Genomic DNA, 17,922 nt, shown 5'->3' on the forward strand with positions numbered 1-17,922 from the left:
CAATGATACCCAATTTATATAGATTTTTCTTTATTTTACTACTTAAAAAAAATTATAACTACATGCACCAAAATTAGTATGTTTAACCTGTAAACAACTATGGACGTCTATGCTCGTCCCTGTGCTGTTAACGGGGCCGACGTTAATAGCTGACATGTGGCGATCGCCACGGCCAGCTATTAACCCTTTAGATTGCCGCTCTCAAATCTAAAGGTGCCTTTATCCCGTCCCTGGTGGTCCAGTGGGGTGGATCGCCCACCACCCGCAGTGCGATCGGCGGGGGTCCACTGTGGAGATAGCCGGAGGGCTTACCTCTCCTCCTGTGCCGGCTCCGGCGCTCAGAAAGATAAAGCCTGGCAGGACCAGGCTTTATCAATCAAGCGCAGAGCACACAGATCAATGTGGTCCCATGGAACCACATTGATCTGTATAAGGAATCAAATGATTCCTCCTAAAAGTCCCCTAAGGGGACTAAAATTGAAAAAATAAAGTTTAAAAAAAGTTTAAAAACGCACACATTAACCCCTTCCTTATTAAAAGTTAAAATCACTCCCCTTTTCCCAAATTCCATTTAAAAATATATATATAAACATAATAAAGATAAACATATGTGGTATTTCCGCTTGTGTAAATGTCCGAGCTATAAAAATATATTGTTAATTAAACTGCACGGTCAATGGAGAATGCGTAAAAACATTCCAAAGTCCAAAATAGCGTATTTTTGGTCATAAAAAAAAGGAATAAAAAGCAATCAAAAGGTCCAATCAAAACAAAAATGGTACCGATTAAAACTTCAGATCACGGCACAAAAAAATTAGCCCTCATACTGGCCCGTACGCAGAAAAATTAAAAAGTTATAGGGGTCCGAAGAGGACAATTTTAAATGTATAAATTTTCGTGCATGTAGTACAACAAAATCAAACCTATATAGGTAGGGTATGATTTTAATCGTATGGACCTACAAAATAAAGACAAAGTGTCATATTTACCGAAAAATGCACTGCGTAGAAATGAAAGCCCCCCAAATTAACAAAATGGTGATTTTTTTTTTTTTTTTTGCCACACGATTTTTTTTCCAGTTTCGGCGTAGATTTTTGGTTAAAATGACTGATGTCATTATAAAGTAGAATTGGTGGTGCGAAAAATAAGCCTTCATATGGATTTTTAGGTGCAAAATTGAAAGGGTTATGATTTTTAAAAGGTAAGGAGGAAAAAACAAAAGTGCAAAAACAGAAAAACGCTTGGTCCTTAAGGGGTTAAAATTGTCCTTTTTTTTTACCCCTATAATGTGTGAGGGCTCATTTTTTGCGCTGTGATCTGAAGTTTTTATCGGTTCCATGATTGTTTTGATCGGGGAGGGGTGATTAAAATTTTTACATGCTATTGCATGGCAGTGATCAGTGAAGGAAATCAGTGTGTGGAATGTTATAGTCCCCTATTATAAAAATAAAGTGTTAATAAATGTGATTTCCCTAATAAAAGTTTGAATCACCCCTTTTTCCCATTAAAAAAAAAGAAAACTGTGTATATAAAAATAAACATATGTGGTATTGCCGCATGCATAAATGTCCGAACTATAAAAATATATTGTTGATTAAACCGCTCGGTCAATGGACGGGTGCAGGCACTGAGAGCTCCCGCTGAGCCACTGCAATAAGGGCGTCCATCACCAGCATGAGAAGCAGAAACAGACGCAAGAAAAGTGATAAAAGTGCCCCAGACTGCCAGGAACAATCAGGGACCATCCCTGCTTTTCTCCGCTCATGGGACCAGCTGAACGAGCCGTTACCAGAGCGGGCCCCTTTACGGCTCACGAGGTCTGAGACGCCACTGGCTACCTTTACAGCGCGCACAGCGCAGAGCCTCACTATGGCGTCCGGATCTCACAACGCTGCTGTGAGCGGTGACGGAGCGGGACAAGAGCTGCTGACACCGGGAGTTGCCGGGATCTCTCCTTCAGGTGGGTCTCACCTGAGGCGCACAGCTGCATGTACTTGACCAGCAGCCTGAGCTATCTGCCTCACAAGGCACTCGGCCCTCTGCTAATCCCGAGGGTCTGCGTGGGATTACTGACCCCCATACAACCCTAGAACGGTCCTCACCTGTGTTAGAATGCAGCCACAGTCAGCAATGTGCTCACTCAGACAGGTCCCCCTCCCTGCAGAACTCCTCACATGCCTGTCCCACCCTGGCTCCCCTGCAATCCTCCACTGGGCACCATATAGTGCATACTGTATCCTCACTGAAAAAGCATGCACCAGATACACCCCTGCATAGGGAACTGGATCAGCAGCAATCTGTGCCTGTCTCTCCCTCTCTATACTCCTCCGGTGACCAGGCTGCAGCTCCTACTTTTCACATGGACTCTGATGACACTGCTTCTAGCGGTCACTCTACAGATGGTGCTAGCCAGCCGGCAAAAAATAAATTATTTAAGACGCCATTGAAGCTAAATTCTGCTGCACGCTGTAGTTCAGATTACTCTTCATCTGATTATTCCAGAGCTCAAGGTCATCCCTCACGCAGACGCTCACTGAACCGCACTTCAACAGCCCCTGCAAGAGAAGATGCTGCACTCTCTCCTGAAGTCTCTACTCGACCGCTGCCCTCACCTGAAATGGCTGTCCACACCTTACGCAACCATCCGAAGCTCCAAGCCCTCCTGGCTTTACTCCCTACTAAAATGGACTTACTCCTTTTAGCTTCGGACCTTAAAACTGCTTGGCATAATGACCTCAAGCCTGTGCATTCGGATGTGGCTCAACTGCAGCAAAAAGTGCAGGATCTGGAACATTTCCGTAACTCTATCTCTGAGCAGGTAGCTGCCTTACACTCTACTGTATGTGTGCATCACTCCTGGCAAGCATCTACAATGGCACATATTGATGACTTAGATAACCGAAAAAGGAGGAACAATATCAGAGTTAAGGGACTTACTGAGAAGCTGCTCCCCCAAGATCTCTCTGGTACACTCCAGCGGCTATTTAATGAGGTCCTGCAGAAACCGGCGGATGCTGACCTGGAACTTGATAGAGCACATAGAGCTTTGAAAGCCAAATATCCGGACCCAAAGAAGCCTCGAGATGTCATCTGTAGACTACACTGCTACCAAATAAAGGAAGAGATTATGAAGAAAGCTCAATCGCTGCAACATCTTTACTGCAATGGAACTGAAGTTCGACTCTTTTCCTGACCTCTCTCAACATACCTTGAGGCTTAGAGCGCCTCTACACCCTCTTCTTCACTTGCTGCAGAATGCCAAGATTGTATATCGCTGGGGATTCCCCTTCTCTCTAATGCCTCGCTATGGATCGACTACTGCAACTCTACGACACCCTGGTGACCTCCCTGCATTCTTAAGACTTTCAAACTCCCCCCCCAGTTCCCCTACCCGAATGGGAACAGATGTACCTGCCACAGTTGCCTCCCACACCACCAGGTCTATTGGACTCGGGCCCTCGCCCATCTACATTGGTACCGATCTTGCTGAGCTCCAGTGACCAGCCTCCAGCACCTCAACGCCTGAAGTGTAAAACTTGAACTGTCCTGCCACCTAACATGTTGGATTCCTTACTCCACAGTCAGCGGCTGCTGACTTAGATGTTGAGATGACCTCCGTCGTACGGTCTGTCCGACTGCTGACATCTCATGTTCCAGTTCCCTGGTTGCTGCTTGAGTGAATGTTACTTGTTCCGAACTATTCTTGTGTGTTATACTCCTCCTCATGCCCGTTGCACTTTGCTATACTTTAGCCCTTACGTTTATAGCGCTCTGACTCCTTTCTGGTTGGTGCATCGGTTAACTTGTTACTAGGCTCCTCTCCTGTGACCTTCAGCCTGCTTCTACACAATGTTCTTCCAGTGTCTCTTCCACGTTACCCCCAGTAGGGACCTGACCAGACTGGTTCTGGTGTTAGTATTGGCCCTTATGGCCCTCTCCCGTAGTCCCCCTGTGACTGTCTCCTTACAGTTGCTCTCTTTCTTCGTACTCTCTCCCCCTGTCTTCTCAACCTAATATAATTTTTTTCTCTTTGTCTCCATAGCGCATTTGTGGACGGCGGCGGTGGCTCGCCTCCTGGGTGGTTCCCGTTCCGAGGGTCCGGGTAAGTTTACATGGCCCCCACACCCTCCTCATGGCTGATGCTAAAATAGCGACCCTGAATGTTAGGGGCTTTAACACTCCTGAGAAACGAGCCCAACTCCTTTACTCTTTCCATAAGCAGAGGACACAAATTCTCTGCTTACAGGAGACTCATTTCAAAACTGGTAGTCTGCCGGTGATCTCTTCTAGATATTATCCCCAATGGCTTCATAGCACCAACCCTGATGCCAGGACGAAAGGGGTATCTTTGGCCATACATAAATCCCTCCCTATCACTATTACAAACTCCCTCCTCGATCCGCAGGCCCGCTATATTTTCGCCAATTGTGAACTAGCTGGCAAATGCCTAACGCTGGCCAAGGTGTACGCTCCCAACCACGATCAGAAACCTTTCCTCATCAAAACACTTTACTTGCTTATGAAATTCGCCACGGGGCCCATACTTCTTTGTGGAGACCTCAATTGATCTTTATCTCCCCTGTTAGACACTTCAACGGGCCACTTATATATTCCATACCGCAAGTTACGTGTGTTGAAGCGGAAGCTACACATAATGCAATTATGTGACATATGGCGCGCTCTACATCCAGACACGCGTGACTATACCTTCTTTTCTCACCCCCGCCAGACATACTCCAGGATAGATTACATCTTCTGTCCACATCAACTGCTCCCGGCAGTCACCTCCACGGCTATCGATGTCATGACATTGTCGGACCACGCCCGGTCACATTCACCCTCTCTTCCCTCTTTAGCCGAGCCTCATGCTACCCTCATGCTCAATGAGTCCCTGCTTCTGGAGCTCCAAGAGCTCAAAGACTTGGTGGCATACTTCGAACATGACCACCGGGATGACAACACGGCTCCGGGGATTCGCTGGGACGCCCTCAAATGTGTTTTGAGAGGTGTTCTGATTAAGCATGGGACTCAGCTGAAGAGAGAGAAAGCGGCCAATTTTCACTCCCTCACCGCCCAACTACACACGCTGGAGTCTGTTCACAAGCAGAGTAGATCGGAGGTAGTTCTCCGTGATCTGATTCGTGTCCGCCATGAGCTCTTGACTCATATGCAAGATTGGTACAAGCGTTACAAACAAATGACAGGAAAGACCTTCTATGAATGGGGTAATAAGGCAGGACGATTGTTAGCTAGAGCTATGAAGGATAGGAAAACCTCCCTGTTTGTCCCTTCCATCCGTACTCCCTCGGGCACTCTCTCATATTTGACCCGTGACATCGCAGACGCGTTCCGGGCTTACTACTCCTGATTGTACAACCTCCCAACGTCTAACCCCCCCTCTTCCTGTCCATCCCACCACATGTCCCTAAACAACTACATAACTTCTACAGCACTCCCGACCCTCTTGGCAGAGTCTGCACATACCCTGGAAGCTCCGTTCAGACCGGAGGAACTGGCCTCAGTTATCGCTGCTTTACCAACTGGCAAAAGCCCTGGCCCAGATGGGTACACCGCCAAATTTTGCAAGTCCCTGTGCCCCGAACTCTCAGGGCCCCTCCTTTTGGCCCTTAATGCTGTTTCTCTTTCCTCTTCCCCTCCCCAGTCCTTTCTTCGTGCCTTCATCATGGTAATCTCTAAGGAGGGTAAAGATCCCTCTTTTTGCTCCAGCTACCGACCGATCTCTCTGCTCAATACGGATGCAAAGATTTATGCTAAGCTCATAGCCAATAGGCTAGCTGGAAGCCTGGAGACCCTGATCCACCCAGATCAGGTTGGGTTTGTTCGCAACCGAGAAGCTAGAGACAACACCCTGAGAGTGTTCTCAGTTATACACTCTGCTCTTAAGAAACAGATCCCACTCTTTCTCATTGAGTTAGATGCGGAGAAAGCCTTTGATAGGGTGGATTGGGGCTTCCTGGAGGCCACCTTGTCTCAGATAGGACTGGGTCCCCTGATGAAGGCACGAATAATGGCACTGTATTCTCACCCCAAGGCCCAGGTGCGAGTGAATGGTATCCTCTCTAGTCCATTTGACATTTGCAATGGCACGAGGCAGGGGTGCCCCCTATCCCCATTGCTTTATGTTCTCTGACATCAGGGGGCTGTCCACTCCCTCGTGTCATTGCAAGTGTTCCGCATTCGCGGATGATCATCTCCTGTTCCTTTACTCCCCTCTTACTTCCCCCCCTCCTTAATGGCCACTCTGCACAGGTATTCTATGTATAGCAACTATAAACTGAACCACTCTAAAAGTGAGGCGCTTAACATTTCCCTTCACCCACAGGTCATGCGCCAGCTACAAGACTCCTACCCTTTCTTGTGGCGCCCCAAATCCATTAAATACTTGGGCATCCAGGTGCCCTCTAACATCTCCGATGCCTACAAGCTTAATTTCCCTCCCCTTCTATCGCTTCTTGGCTCGGATCTAACAGATGGGAGCATAAAGACTTTTCCTGGCTGGGAAGGATCAACATTCTAAAGATGAATGTTCTCCCTCGGCTGTTATACTTGTTCTCCTGCATTCCGATCCATTTACCTTGCTCCTTCTTTAAGAAAGGGAATCGGCTCCTCTCTGGTTTCATCTGGGCTAACAGGCACCCCCGAATTGCCCGAGCTATATTGACGCGTAGAAAGTTGGATGGAGGTTTGGCCCTTCCAGACTGCCTACACTATTACATCTCAACGGTCCTGACAAGAGTTCTTGACAGCTTCCATGGTTGGGATAGGAGGCAGTGAATTGTCCTGGAGTTGTCTGAATCCCGGATTGACCCCAGGGCCCTCCTCTGGCTTCCAGACAAGGCGATTTCCAGGGAGGCCTTGAGCCTCCTACCCCTGATTGTGGCCTCCATTGCTATGCTGCGACGGTCATATCTTAGACGGTCACCTATAGTGGACCCAAGCGGTCCCCTGTCCCCTGCATTTGGTAATGTGACCTTTCCCCCGGCCCTCTCAGCTCCCTCTTTCCTAGGCAAGACACGTATGTCGGGGGTGTTGTTCAGGGACTTCCTGGAGGACACTACTTTGAAATGGTTATCTGCGATTCTAGCTGACGGTAATCCTTCTCCAACTGATGGTTTTCAATATATACAGCTTTGCCACTTCTACAGATCCTCCGGGGCGTCCCTGCAATTGCATCGCCCACTGACCCCTTTTGAGCGGCTCTGTGTTTCCACATCACCCACATGCCACCCAATTAAAGTGTTGTATGGCCTTCATCTAGACTCCCTTAGAGACACCCAGCTCCCCTTTAGACGTGCGTGGGACGGGGCGATAGGACGCCCCTTGTCTGACGAGGAATGGAACTCCGCAGTGAAGTGATGTCACACAACTTCTATCTCCTGCCGAGCGCAAGAAACTAATTATAAGCTCCTCACAAGGTAGTACAGAGTACCAGACCTTCTCGCGCGCTTTTACCCCTCGGTGCCGAACGTTTGCTGGAGATGTGGGGCCCCGAAGGGGACTATCATGCATATTTGGATTGATTGCCCTTCCCTCTCCTCTTACTGGTCTCATGTGTTGGATGCCATCCATCGTATGACCTCAATTCGTTTGACACTTTACCCACTTGTCCTTCTCCTCACGGTGCTGCCAAGTTCAGTACCGAGGGATGTTTGGCCCCACCTACGCTTCCTGCTGTTGGCGGCCCGAACAGTCATTCCCCGCCTTTGGAGATCCTCTCTCCCACCAACCCTTTCGTCTTGGCTTCAGGAAGTGGCCTATTTACATAGGATGGAGGAGCTTCTCCCGGACTCACACCGCTCTCTTCATAAATGCACCGCAACCTGGTCTCCATGGTTGGCGTTTTTCAATTCACCGGACTTCACGACCATGCATACGCAACCTCCTGTTGCTCCACACTAATGTCACCCTCAATCCCTTCCACTTTCTGCCACCACTGTCCACAAGAGTAGACTGGCCTTGACCGGATGCTGGGTGAGCTCTGGACAGGGATTTCTTTGGAATGGTGAGTTGCTGTCTGAACTTCAATCGTGCTATTGCTATGGCTCTTCTTCTTTCTCCTTTCATTCCTGTTTCTCTCTCTTCCCTACTTTCCCCTTCTCCCACTCTCCCCCCCATCCCCTCTCCCCCCCCCCCCCCGGGCCTCCTCCTTGGCCTTCCCTCTTTACCCCCTTACCCCCACCCTTTTTATTTCATAGACAAGTGGATTTTTGTCACACCGAATCATAGCAATTGATACTTTTGCCATGCTTAGATGTTTGTGGATCCGATGTCTGTTTCTCATGCCTTTTGACTTCCCACTCTTATGTAAGGTTGTATTTACTTGCTGTTATTTGTCTTATGTTTATTTGACAAAAATCTAATAAATATCTATATTGGAAAAAAAATTTATTAATTCCAAAGTCACTTTTTGGTCACTTTTTACACCATAAAAAATGAATAAAAAGGGATCAAAAAGTCTGATCAAAACAAAAATGGTACCGATAAAAACTTCAGATCATGGCACAATAAAAGAGCCCTCATATTGCCCCTTATACAGAAAAATAAAAAAGTTATAGGGGTGAGAAGAGGACATTTTTCAACGTATACATTTTGGTGCATGTAGTTATAATTTTTTTCAGTAGTAATATAAAATCAAACCTATATAAATTGGGTATCCTTCAGATCATATGGACCTACAGAATAAATATTAGGTGCAATTTTTGCAGAAAACTGCACTGCATAGAAACGGAAGCCACTAAAATTACAAAACGGCTTTTTTTTTAAAATTTTGTCCCACAAATAATTTTTTCCTGGTTTCACCGTAGATTTGGTAGTAAAATTATTAATGGTATTACAAAGTAAAATTATTGGCGCAAAGAACAAAGCCCTCATGGATTTTTAGGTGGAAAATTGAAAGTGTTTAGTTTTTTCCTCCTCACCTTCTAAAAATCATAAGGGCAAAAATGAAAAATCGCCAAAGATTGCATAATTTTGTGTAACTTTGTTTACTCTAAATAAATGTATAAAAAACGATCAAAAAGTCCCATTAAAACAAAAATGGTACTGATAAAAACTCACAGCACAAAAAAATTAGCCCTCACACATCCCCATATGTAGAAAAATTAAAAAGTTATAGGGGTCAGAAGAGGACAATTTTAAACATGCAATTTTTTGTGCAAAAAGTTATACTTTTTTGAAAGAAGTAAAACAAAATAAAATCTATATGAGCTGGGTATCATTTTAATCGTATGGACCTACAGAATAAAGATAATGGGCCTCATTTACTAAGAGTGTATGGTTTTTACTACTGGGAAATGTTGTTTCAGACTTGCAGGATTACTCTCTATTTACTATAGGGAAAAGTCAGGAAATTTTTCTGATCAGCAATATCTGGTTTGTCGGATTTTCCTGGATCACACTGGCGCAGACATGGCACAGACACTCTGCACCAAAACAACCAGACAAAAACTGGTCAGTTTTAACTTAGTAAATGATGGCCAGTGTGTTATTTTTTCCTGAAAAGTGCACTGTGTAGAATCGGAAGCCCCCCAAAGTTACAAAATGGTGTTTCTTTTTGAAGTTTGCCCCATAAATAATTTTCTTTTGGTTTCACTGTAGATTTTGTAGTAAAACAATTGATGTCATTACTTGGTGGCACAAAAATTGGTGGCACAAAAAACAATTATATGGGTCTGTAGGAAAAAATTTAAGTGCAAAAATAAAAGAAAACCTTGTGTCCTTAAGGGAATTAAGGAGTTCACCACTAATTTCTCTGAAAATATTTTTATTTTGAGCAAAAACAAAAAAGTATTATTTGCAAAGCAGGAGTATGGACTATGTCTGACAGCAAGAATGCCTACATCCCAACATAATGGGGTGTGGTGGATAATTGCTCTGTCATACATAGTTCACACCCAGTCTTTGCAAACAATACTCATATTGATTTTGAGAAAAATTGCAGCTACCTTTTAATGGCCAGAAGCACCCTAGTACTCTGCTGTTTATACATTCTGAACTGAAGCTTTATAGGGCAGCAAAAGCAGTCTTTTCATGAGAGCACCTTTCAAGTGGCATTTGCCAATAGCCCTTGGTGGAATCAAATCTCAAAATATGTTGGGCTTTGCCAAGCGAAGTGATCAGGTCATCAATAAGAGTCAAATTTAGAGATCTGCTTGAGTTTTCTTTTTTTAATAGTGGGCAGGTTTGGCCGAAAAAGTTAAAATAGTCATTCTCAACTGTTACTCCTTGCTACTGCTGCTGTTCTGTCAGAGCTCAGTCCATGCTGCCTATCTCTTCCTAGCGACATCTCGACACAAGGAATTGCCTGCTCAGCCAATCACTGGCTGTAGCAACCTGCCTCTGGCAGTAATAGACAGAATGTGAGTACTGCCTTTTTTTCCTTACTCTTTAAGTCATAGCTATATAAAAAAAAAAATATAAAAAAAATCACCTGACAATCTCTTTAAGGTTGCACTAAAATGGTTACCCACTCCAAATTATTTTACTTCTCCCCCAAATGTGCTAGTCAGCACTATGGTTTTAGGAAGTTTGTGCAGAGGAGGCACAAGTTTGTGCAGTGTTTGCAAGAGTTTAAAGAGTACCTTTCACCAAACTAAACTTTTAATATATGGTTCCTTATGTAATTATAAGACACTTTGCTATTTACTTGCTGTTAAAATTCTTATGTTTTTAATGTGATTGAAAAAATGGCCACTAGGTGGCTCTGTTCTGTTCCCTGAGCAAGTCGAAAAGTTAGTTTGGTCTCCTCCCTGCCTGGCAGGAGACGAAACTCAGGAAGTACATGTGGGACATGGCGAGGCACATCTCTCACAGGCTTCAGTGACATTTCACTTGCTGGGGAACGCCCACTTTCTCCTGCCAGGAGCTCAGACAATGTGAGCGAGGGGGAAAGGTATGATACAGAGCTTTTTAAAGCTCAGAACATTTTTCTAAGGGCAGGAGGTGTTTGAGGAATAGTTAGGGAATATAATCTGAGTTAGTTTAGAAAATATGGTTTGACGACAGGTACTCTTTAATGGCAATGTTTTAACTCCACTTAAGCCATTGGCATTGTGCCATATGAGTTTATAATTGACCTGTAAGCAGGAAGCAGGCCCAGAGGCTCTGGTTAAGAGGTTGAGACTTAGTTATGGTCCCAAGGCTAGTGGTACATAGTAAATCGAAGCTCTGCACATAAGAACACACATACTTGTTCAGTTGCTAGATAAGAGTATTGTTACTTGGCAGCTGGATATGAGTAAGAAATGTGATAAAATGGTTCCTAAGTGTGAGGCACAGTCTGTAAACGTTTTCAGTACAACTTTTGTACTTCTGTCAAGCTTCATTTCTTTTAATAAATCCAGGTACATCTTTGTTTGTTCAGTGAATATCTCTTAAATTGAAAGCATCTTAGACCAGTGTGCAGGCCTAATTTATGGTAAAAACAGAGGGTACACAAGACCTCGCCACTTTTCGCTTAACCACATTCACTTAAAAAGTTGCCAAAAGTAAATAGATGGTATATTTTCCATATTGTTTTTCAGTTGATGACCAAGGGCTCTGTTCAGGAAGGTCTTCTAGAATCGCTTGCACAAGTGCTTTCTACCTTAAAACAAACTAAGTACAGGTAGTCCTTGGGCAGTGAGGCAGACCAAACACATCTCTCCTGGATTTGCCCTCTTGGCAGGACAAAGCCTTGGTATTAGGATGCAGCCAACAACCTAACCAGATGCAACATTAATCAGATGCAGGGGCTTGTGGTGTCTAGGGTATGCAATGATATGTGGTGGATATCCTTTCTATCTTAAGTAGCAGCAGCAACCTTTAGTCTCTTCCTACCTCTGATTCTTATAATATTACCTATGGTACCATCCCCTGGAGGGATGCAGCACAGTTCCCTTTCACTCAGGAGAACCCAATAGAATGGCCGCTTACCCTTATGGTCATGGCTACTACCCAACAGACATGAGGAACAAACAGAAGCTCACGCAAATCAGTTGACATTTTGGTTCCATAATGCAAATGCAAGTAAAAGAGCAGTGGTAGGACATTGAAATGTAAAGTGGTCATTAATAAAGAGTATATAACATACCATCTAGGCTAATAAAGTGCAATAACAATGCAGTTATTTATAGCAAGCTATTACTTATAATTAGGACAGGCTCCCTTATTACAACCCTCTATGGTTGTCCTAAGGAAGGCTGGCCCTGTTTCATGCTTCAGATGGTTTGGGCAGCATTAAAATTATGCCAGGTTCTCTTTTAAAAAACTATACTGAAAAAAGTACAAAAAAAACGCTATTTAAATACTTGTTTAGTGTGGAATATTTAAGGTGCTATACAAAAGACAAATTCATGGTGGACGAATCAACTCTAAACTCCTACACAAACCTTATGCAAATATAATAGGTATGTTGAATTATAAATTAAAATGTGAATGTAAATGTAATTGTATTCTAATATGGGAGGATACTATATTCTGACAAACTCAGCTAGCATACTTATCTCCTATAAAATATAATAGCCAAAAACTTACCAAGCAGACCATCATGATTGCAGATCAACATTATAATGCTAGTACATTAAATAAAAAAAGCAAGCACATATTATGCAGAATTGGTGATAATGTTTATGTCTGTCCTGATCAGTGTAATGTGGCTCATTTTGCTATATTTACTACTGCATATTTAATCAAATCCTTTGCTAATATAAATTTTGTCCTCATTATGCTAATGTTTGCACAAGGCCAGCAAATCCAGATGTAATTTGCATGCTTCAGATGGCAGTTTCCGCACAGAATATTGAAGTTTCAGTTACGATTCGAATTGTGTGACTTATGGATTGTTAAATCTTGATATTTATATTGATGTTGTGACATATTTGCAGCCCCAGACAGGTTTATGAGCAACGAAAGAATTGCAACACACAGACACTAAATACTAATGACATAAATGGTGCATAGTATTAGTGTGAATGAGGATAAAGGATGATCTACACATATTTGTTTTTTTTACACATATCCTTCTTATTTTCCTATCAATAATATAAATAGGTAAAAGTACAGTACATGATCCCTTTAAAGGTGTCTTCAAACCTTATCATATTGGTAGGATATGCTATTACTCTGTAATCGATGGGGTTCTGACTTCTGCAACCCATAATAATTTGATTGAATAAAGGAGCCGCAGAGCTTATTTCGTGCTGTATCGTCTTCACTAGAGATGAGCGAATTTTTAAAAAATTTGATTTGGCCGATTCGCTGAATTTTCCAAAATAATTTGTTTCGGTTTTAATTTTTTTGCGGCCAATCGCTATTAAAAATGGCTATTTCTGGCCTACAGAGTGCCTCAATAGGAGTGAAGAACACTTTGCCTTGCTGTAACACACATAGAGTGTGCTGGGTTAGTGAAATAATACTGTTACTCAGTATGTCATGCAGATCAGCGGCGTCGCTATTAGAATCACTGTCGCAAAGTGGCACAATGACAGACCCTGGAGGTGGCATCAGTATGAGGTGACCATATAGTGGCTGAATGACACAGCTTGGAGGTAGCAGCAGCATGAGGAGACCATATAGCGCCTGAATGACACAGCCTGGAGTTGGCAGCAGCATGAAGAGACCACATAGTGGCTGAATGACACAGCCTGGAGTTGGCGGCAGCATATAATGGCTGAATGACTCAGCCTGGAGTTTGTGGCAGCATGAGGAGAACATATATGTTACGCCGAGCGCTCCAGGTCTCTGCTCCTTCCCGGGGCGCTCGCGGTGTTCCACTCTCTGCAGCGCCCCGGTCAGACCCGCTGACCGGGAGCGCTGCACTGACATTGCCGGCGGGGATGCGATTCGCATAGCGGGACGCGCCCGCTCGCGAATCGCATCCCAAGTCACTCACCTGCCCCGGCCCCCGGCTGTCATGTCCTGGCGCGCGTGGCTCCGCTCCTTAGGGTGCGCGCGCGCCAGCTCTCTAAGATTTAAAGGGCCAGTGCACCAATGATTGGTGCCTGGCCCAATTAGCCTAATTAGCTTCCACCTGCTCCCTGGCTATATTACCTCACTTCCCCTGCATTTCCTTGCCGGATCTTGTTGCCTTGTGCCAGTGAAAGCGTTTAGTGTTGTCCAAAGCCTGTGTTCCAGATCTTCTGCTATCCACATTGACTACGAACCTTGCCGCCTGCCCCGACCTTCTGCTACGTCTGACCTTGCCTCTGCCTAGTCCTTCTGTCCCACGCCTTCTCAGCAGTCAGCGAGGTTGAGCCGTTGCCGGTGGATATGACCTGGTTGCTACCGCCGCAGCAAGACCATCCCGCTTTGCGGCGGGCTCTGGTGAATACCAGTAGCATCTTAGAACCGGTCCACCGACACAGTCCACGCCAATCCCTCGCTGACACAGAGGATCCATATCCAGCTAGCCGAATCGTGACAATGTAGTGGCTGAATGACACAGCCTGGAGGTGGCGGCAGCATGAGGGAAACATATAGTGCCTGAATAACACAGCGTGAAGGTGGCGGCAGAATGAGGAGACCATATAGTGGCTTAATGACACAGCGTGGAGGTGGTGGCAGCATGAGGAGAACATATAGTGGCTGAATGACACAGCCTGGAGTTGGTGGCAGCATATGGTGGCTGAATGATACAGCCTGGTGTTTGAGGCAGCATGAGGAGAACATATAGTGGCTAAATGACACAGCCTGGAGGTGGCGGAAGCAGGAGGAGACCAAACAGTGGCATAATGACACAGCCTGGAGTTGGCGGCAGCATGAGGAGACCATATAATGGCTTAATGATACAGCCTGGAGTTAATGGCAGCAGGAGGAGAACATATGGTGGCAGAATGAGACAGCCTGGAGCTGGCATCAGCATGAGGTGAACATATGGTGACAGAATGAGACAGCCTGGAGGTGGCAGCAGCAGCATCTGGAGTCCTGAAAGTGACCCGGTGACAGAGTGGGGCGGTGGGTGGCAATACCAGTACCCGGTGACAAAGGTGGGTGAAAAAAGGAGAACTTGGCATCAGATGTATGGCATCAGGCGGATGGCAGGATCAAAATATTATCTGAGGCAGGAAGGCAGAAGAAAATGGTCTCTTTTGGAAAAGTGTTAGTGTGCACAAGTAAGTATTGAGGATATGCATGACGTAAAACTTAGCTTTTAATAATATCCTTAGGATAAAATATATGGACCCAATTTTTTTTTTAAAGGGGTATTCCAGGCAAAACCTTTTTTTATATATATCAACTGGCTCCGGAAAGTTAAACAGATTTGCAAATTACTTCTATTAAAAAATATTAATCCTTCCAATAGTTATTAGCTTCTGAAGTTTTCTGTCTAACTGCTCAATGATGATGTCACGTCCCGGGAGCTGTGCATGATGAGAGAATATCCCCATAGGAACTGCACAACTCCTGGGACGTGAGTCATCAGAGAGCAGTTAGACAGAAAACAACAACTCAACTTCAGAAGCTAATAACTATTGGAAGGATTAAGATTTTTTAATAGAAGCAATTTCCACCTACAAACAATACCATTTCCCAGGGTTTTTAGGTGGAAATAGAGATTAGTTTCTGTGTGGGGCCACCCTTTTTAAGACGAGTAATACTTTCCTCGAAAAAGGTGGAAGGGAACAAAGTATTGTCCATTGTAGCAGGTGGGGGAAAAAAACTTCCCCTGTAAGTAAATGTTACTCACCCTAAAAAGGGCAGCCCCACATAGAAAACTCTCTCTATTTCCACCTAAATACCTTGGGAAATGGCAGTGTTTGTAGGGTGAAATAGGGAGAGGTTCCTGTGTGGGGCTGCCCTTTTTTGGGCGAGTAACACTTGCCAAGAAGGGAATAAATAAGGCTAGAGTAGGGCCTTACAGGGGAAGTTTTTACCCCCACCTGTTACAATGGACCATACGTTGTTCCCTTCCACCTTTTAGAGGTCTTTGCATCACATCAATACCTGGTGTTGTAGGTAGCACATGGTGTTTTTTTGCACACCTTTCCTTTTGTTTGATTTCAAAAATATTTTGGGTACATATATTTTATACTAAGAATATTATTAAATCCTCAATATTTACTTGTGGTCTGATATTGGTGGGTGGAAATCCTGGCTGATCCATGCTTGATTCATCTTTACAAAGGTCAGTCTCTCCACATTTTTTGTGGACAGACCAGTTCTCATTAGAGTTACTATGGCCCTCGCCGCACTAAACACCCGCTCTGATGGCACACTACTTGTCGGGTAGGATAGCTTTTCCAGGGCAAACTCTGCTAGTTGCGGCCACAAATCAAGTTTGGCTGCCCAGAAGTCCAGCGGATCTTCAAAGTGTGTTGGTATGGTCATGTCAAGATATGCCACCATTTGCTGTTTCAGGTCCTGCTACAGGTCTACCTGCTGCTGATGAGTTGCTTCACTATGCAGGTGAAGAAAGCTACTCATCAGCGACTGTAGACTCAGGCTGCTGCTAATTGAGCTGGTACTGCTCCTTCCACCCCCCCCCCCCCCCTCCCCAACAGCCATGGCAGTGAAAGGTAAGGTGAGCGCAGAGGACCACCTGAGTCAGACCTGCAAAAGGATGGATGATGGCGCAGATAGGCATCGGCCAATTGACTACGTAGGATGTCTCTGTAGTAGATCAGTTTGTCCTCCCTCTCAGTGGGTGTAAAAAAGTCCCCCATTTTGTGCTGGTAGTGAGAGTCCAATAAGGTGGAGAGTCAGAAATCATCCCACTGCCGAATGATGACAATTTGGCGGTCACTACGCAAACAAGTGAGCATGCATTGTGCCATTTGCGCAAGTGACCTTCAGCCCCCACAGGGCTCATGTGACCGTGACATGTAAGCATCACATTTCCAGTACCCTGACCAGCCATCGTTTCCAACATGTGTTGTAGTAAATGAAGCAGTGGAATGATGTTGTTCATCCCGTAATCCTGGCGACTGACTAATAAGGTGGCTTCTTCAAAGGGCCTGAGCAAATAGCAGGTGACACGTATGATATGCCACTGGTTGACATTGAAGTTACACAGGGGAGTCCCCCTATCCACTTGGATCATCAAGAAATTGGTGATGGCTTTTCTGTGTTCGTATAGTTGGTCCAACATATGGAGGGGGGAATTCAAATGTGTGGAAACATCGCAAATCAGACTATGTTGGGGGATACCGTTCTGATGCTGCAGCTCAAGGAAGGTGTACTTGCTGTGTACGAGTGGCTGAAGTGCATGCAAAGTTTCCTTTCCATTGTTAGGATGTCTTGCAGGAACCACTTGACAACCAGATTGAACACATTTGCCATGCAGGGTGCATGGCTCAGGCATCCTTGTTGCAGCGCAGAAGTAAACCATGATTCAATTCCTTGATGAATGACTTTTAGCAGTTCTTCCCCTGTGTGACTCCGTTCGCCAAGGCAAACCATGTGAAGAACAGTGTGACACCGCCGTGCCCTGCACACATGGTATGCTGGAGGGGCACTGAGATTTGTCCGTGTAGTGGAGGCTGAGGACACGGTGGAGGATGAGAAGGTGGAGTCGCACACTGTCACAGGACCAATTGTCACGATGCCGGCTGGCAGGTAGTGGACCCTCTGTGCCAGAGAGGGATTGGCGTGGACCGTGCTAGTGGACCGGTTCTAAGCCACTACTGGTTTTCACCAGAGCCCGCCGCAAAGCGGGATGGTCTTGCTGCGGCGGTAGTGACCAGGTCGTATCCACTAGCAACGGCTCACCTCTCTGGCTGCTGAAGATAGGCGCGGTACAAGGGAGTAGGCAGAAGCAAGGTCGGACGTAGCAGAAGGTCGGGGCAGGCAGCAAGGATCGTAGTCAGGGGCAACGGCAGAAGGTCTGGAAACACTGGCAAGGGACACACAAGGAACGCTTTCACTGGCACTAAGGCAACAAGATCCGGCAAGGGAGTGCAAGGGAAGTGAGGTAATATAGGGAGT

The sequence above is a fragment of the Hyla sarda genome, chromosome 6 (genome assembly GCF_029499605.1).
Source record: "Hyla sarda isolate aHylSar1 chromosome 6, aHylSar1.hap1, whole genome shotgun sequence".
Lineage (NCBI taxonomy): Eukaryota > Metazoa > Chordata > Amphibia > Anura > Hylidae > Hyla > Hyla sarda.